The sequence below is a fragment of the Bos mutus genome, chromosome 10 (genome assembly GCF_027580195.1).
Source record: "Bos mutus isolate GX-2022 chromosome 10, NWIPB_WYAK_1.1, whole genome shotgun sequence".
NCBI lineage: Eukaryota > Metazoa > Chordata > Mammalia > Artiodactyla > Bovidae > Bos > Bos mutus.
This window is the reverse complement of record NC_091626.1, coordinates 21,967,564-21,972,691: the sequence shown is the minus strand read 5'-3', so window position 1 is coordinate 21,972,691 and position 5,128 is coordinate 21,967,564. Positions and strand designations below refer to the sequence as shown.

The window sequence follows — 5,128 nt, the reverse complement described above, 5'->3', positions numbered from 1 at the left end:
TGGAAGTGTGAAGTTTGGAAGTGTGAAGACGTGTGACTCGCACTTTTCTTCGGTAGTTTTGAGTGTAGGACTCTAGGCAGTTAAGGGTTCTCCTTCAGACGGCGCTGTCGTACTCAGCTCCAGCTTCCCAGCTTGAAGACAGCCTGCTGACATTCTGTGCCTGTTTTCTTCAAAGTGTTTTATGAACCTGTTCTTATCTCTCTGAAAACTCATTGGATCTCCTCTTTGTCCCAGTTTTCTGAAATTTCGTGGTGATGTGGAGTTCAACTCAACTCTATGGACAGGTATCCAGATAGACATGTGCAGTGAAACTTCTCTCGTTCAGGATTCCAGGCTGTACAGAGATGTTCACAAGAACTTGGAGCTAAAATATTAGGGAAATGAAGGAGGTGAAGCAGACAGGGTGTGGGCAAGTGTGCAGTATTACACATGTAAATGACAAATACAAGATGTCCAAGGGCACCATTTTTACAAATTCCAAGTGTCAATACTTCCTAAGAGGGACTCATACAGGGTCTCAACCTGATGTGTTAGCCATTTAGCCTTCCCATTCCCTCCTCACTTCCACTGTCATAAGGGATTTGATTTAGGTCATACCTGAATGGTCTCGTGGTTTTCCCTACTTTCTTCAATTTCAGTCTGAATTTGGCAATAAGGAGTTCATGATCTGAGCCACAGTCAGCTCCCAGTCTTGTTTTTGTTGACAGTATAAAGCGTCTCCATCTTTGGCTGCAAAGAATATAATCAATCTGATTTTGGTGTTGACCATCTGGTGATTCCCTTTCAGTCTTCAGTGATGTTGGAAGAGATTTGTTATGACCATTTAGTTTTTCTTGGCAAAACCTATTAGTCTTTGCCCTGCTTCATTCCGTTTCCAAGGCCAAATCCTGTTACTCCAGGTGTTTCTTGATTTCCTACTTTAGCATTCCAGTCCCCAATAATGAAAAGGACATCTTTTTGGGTGTTAGTTCTAAAAGGTCTTGGAGGTCTTCTGCTGAACCATTGAACTTCAGCAGGCTCAGCATTGCTGGTTGGTGCTGGACTTGGATTAAGTGATATTGAATGGTTTGCCAAAGACAAAGAGTTGCAGAGATCATTCTGTGGGTTTTTGAGACAGACTGGTTCCAAATAGGAAAAGGAATACCCAAGGCACTATATTGTCACCCTGCTTATTTAACTTCTACACAGAGTACATCATGAGAAACGCTGTCCTGGAAGAAGCAAAGAGTTGGAATCAAGATTGCTGTGAAATATCAATAACCTCAGATATGCAGATGACACATTGCTTATGGCACAAAGTGAAGAGGAAACTAAAAGCCTCTTGATGAAGGTCAAAGTGGGTCCCAAAGTTGGCAAAGCTGAACATTCAGAAAATGAAGATCATGGAACCCAGGCCCCACTTCATGGGAAATAGATGGGGAAAATGGACACAGTGTCAGACTTGTACTTTTTGGGCTACTGAAATCACTGCAGATGGTGACTGCAGCCATAGAATTAAAAGACGCTGCTTGGAAAATGTCTGACCAACCTGGATAGCATATCCAAAGTTCAATGTTAAATCTAAAGGTCCATTTAGTCAAGGCTATGGTTTTCCTGTGGTCATCATGGATGTGAGAGTTGGACTGTGAAGAAGGCTGAGCACCGAAGAATTGATGCTTTTGAACTGTGGTGTTGGAGAAGACTCTTGAAAATCCCTTGGACTGCAAGGAGATCCAACCAGTCCATTCTGAAGGAGATCAGCCCTGGGATTTCTTTGACAGAATGATGCTAAAGCTGAAACTCCAGTACTTGGCCACCTCATCCCAAGAGTTGACTCATTGGAAAAGACTCTGATGCTGGAAGGATTGGGGCAGGAGGAGAAGGGGATGACAGAGGATGAGATGGCTGGATGGCATCACCATCTGGACAGAGTCTGGGTGAACTCTGGGAGTTGGTGATGGACAGGGAGGCCTGGCGTGCTGCAATTCATGAGTCAGACACGACTGAGTGACTGAACTGAGCTGATTCCCTCCTCAGGCTCCATGCTTCCACATCTACAGCCCTGGTGGAGGTGATGGTAAACCAGTGCATGACATTTGGACTTCAAGTTTAATTCCTATTGCCTTGAGCAGTTGTTGGCCTCTAGGGGGCAGACTGTGCTAGCTTTCTGTAGAAAACCAGGAGCTGCTTCTCTCCACAGGGATGCTCAAACCTGGCTGCAAGTTGACATCACCAGGGGAGTTTAAACATGCAGATTATGGGGCTACTCTCAGAGATCTTGACCTGAAATGTGGTTCAGGTTTTGGGAATGTGAAGAGTTCCCCCATGGGATTTTAATGTGCAGCTCAGAGAGGGTCTATTGGAAATAACAGAGGATTTGAACAACCAGGCCTTTATTGAAAAGTAATGTCTCTTGTTTTTAATATGCAGTTCTAGGAGCACCTGTATCCGCAGAGAAAACCTCTAGTGCTAGAAGGAATTGATTTGGGAGCATGTACAAGCAAATGGACAGTGGATTACCTCAGCCATCCAGAGCTCAAGTAGATCTGACTTGACAAGTTGGTACACAGCTGAAGAAAAGCATACAGAATTCTTTATTTCAGAGGATGAGAAGTACTACCTCTGATCACTTGGAGAAGACCCTAGAAAGGATGTTGCAGATATCAGAAAGCAGTTTCCTTTATTGGAAGGAGATATTAAGTTTCCAAAATTCTTCAAAGAAGAGCAGTTCTTTTCCAGTGTTTTTCGAATCAGCTCACCAGGGTTACAACTTTGGACACACTATGATGTAATGGATAACGTCTTAATACAAGTGACAGGAAAAAAGCGTGTTGTTCTGTTCAGTCCTCGAGATGCCCAATATTTATATTTATCAGGTTCTAAATCAGAAGTACTGAACATAGATAACCCAGACTTAGCGAAATATCCACTGTTTTCCAAGGCTAGAAGGTATGAATGTTCCCTTAAAGCTGGAGATGTGTTATTCATTCCTGCTTTATGGTTCCATAATGTAATTTCTGAAAGTTTGGGTATGAGTTCTCTTTTGGAAATACCTTCCATCTGAATGCTAGATAAAATGGATACCTATGGAAACAAAGATCTGACAGCAGCATCAAGAGCTGAACAAATGGTTCTAAAGCCACAACAGTTGGACAGAGCCTTAAAAACACTAGGTGATGCTTACCAGAGGAATACAGGGACTTCAACCCACTCCAGTGGTCTTGCACATTCAAGACAAAGCCTATAGCAAAAACTTTGAATGAATAATGAAATGAATGCAGTGAGCATAAACTTTTAAATACAGTTCAGCCCAAATATTGGAAAAGTGTAACAAGATGTAAATTAGTTTTTTGCTGTCTATGATTTAATCTTTGTTAAGTGAATTAGAAAGATAAATCAATCTTCCTAATTTACAGATTAAAAAAAAATAATAATAATAATGTGCAGCTCAAGTTTAGAACCATAGCCCCAGAGCTTTGAATTCTTCATTTTGGGGGTGAAGATTAAAAAAGAAAGAAAGCAAGGAAGCACAGGCACCCAATGACTGTTTAATGTGCAAACCAACAAATCACCTAGATATGTTTTTAAATGCAGCCTCTAGTTCAGTAGGTCCAGGGTGAGCCTAGGCTTTTAATAGGCTCCAGGGCTTGCCTGTCCCCAGACTCTGCCTGAGGAGCCAGTCTGCAGCTTGGATGAATATGAGATGAGACTTGTGGCTCTTTTATTCCGAAAGTCCAACAAGGGCTGAGGAGCTCAGCCAAGTGGGCAAAAGTCGAGAATCCCTCTTGGATGCCACAGAGCCGTTTGGAGGCGCCGGGCATCCGTGTGGGCGCGCAGGGAATGCGGACTGACAGGGAGGAGACTCTCTTTAGAGGATTACCTTCGCAAAAGCGAAGGGCATTTTCTTGCAGAGTGCCCCGGGAGGGGGCAAATGAATTTGAGAAAGCAGTGCCAGGGTGAGGGGGTTAACCGGGCGGTTTCCATGGTGCCTGGGGCGTGGGGGGGAGGAATGCACCCGCAAGCGGTGGCGAAACAACTGTACTGTCCGGCCAGCGGCTAGAGAAGGCTGGAGGCTGTGGGGGCGGGGTGGGGTGGGGTGGGGTGGGAGTGGGGGTGGGGGGTTCGTAGGGGGGTGGAAGCCGCGCACGGCGGGGGCGGGTCGGTCACGTGTGCGGAGGGGGCGAGGCCGCAAGCCGCCCGAGGAGCAATCCGAGTCGCAGCCGAGTGGCTGCGCCGCCGGGAGAAAACTGACCAGGACCGAGGGGCTGAAGGTGGCAGGACGCCTCCGAGGCACTCAAGGCACCAGCGGCCAGGACCTGGCTCAGGCCGGTGTGCAGCCGGTCTGGGGGACAGCTGTCAGGGACTGAGGACGCCAAGGGAAAGTGAGAGCCGAAGCTTGGGGCTGAGCGGAAGAGCCCCACTCGCTGGCTTTTACGCAGGCTGGGGACTCAGTTTATTCCTCCGGAGCAGGCTGGGCAAGTGCCACGTAAGCTCTAGCTGACCAGGCGACACCACTGTCCTTTAAGTCGACTCGAGTTGTCAGCACCTGCTTAGGGTGCCAGGAGAGGCTGCGGTCATGGTGAATGAAGACCCTAACCAACAGGACCACGATGGCACCCCTTCGCAAACTTCGGCGCTCCAGGAGCACCCCAATTTCTCAGTCCACCCCAGCGTCTCGGCCCACCCCAGCGTCTCGATGCACCCCAGCGTCTCGGCCCACCCCAGCGTCTCGATCCACCCCAGTGTCTCTGTATACCCTAGTATTTCGGCCCACCCAAGTACCTTGGCTCAACCCAGTGGCTTGATCCAACCCAGTAGCTCGGGCCCTGAAGATCTTAGCGTGATCAAGGTGAGCAAGCGCCGGTGGGCGGTGGTCCTGGTGTTCAGCTGCTACTCCATGTGCAACGCCTTCCAGTGGATCCAGTACGGCTCCATCAATAACATCTTCATGAACTTCTACGGGGTCAGTGCCTTTGCCATCGACTGGCTGTCCATGTGCTACATGCTGACCTACATCCCTCTGCTCCTGCCGGTGGCCTGGCTCTTGGAGAAGTTCGGCCTGCGGACCATCGCCCTCACTGGCTCCGCTCTCAACTGCCTGGGAGCCTGGGTGAAGCTGGGCAGCTTGAAGCCGCATCTCTTCCCAGTC

At 47.9% G+C, this 5,128-nt stretch overlaps 1 pseudogene; it reads left to right on the top strand.

Annotated features, from left to right (window-relative positions):
- Window positions 1-2,403: 2,403 nt before the first annotated feature.
- LOC138989562 (tRNA wybutosine-synthesizing protein 5-like) lies at window positions 2,404-3,296 on the top strand (annotated as a pseudogene).
- Window positions 3,297-5,128: the final 1,832 nt, after the last annotated feature.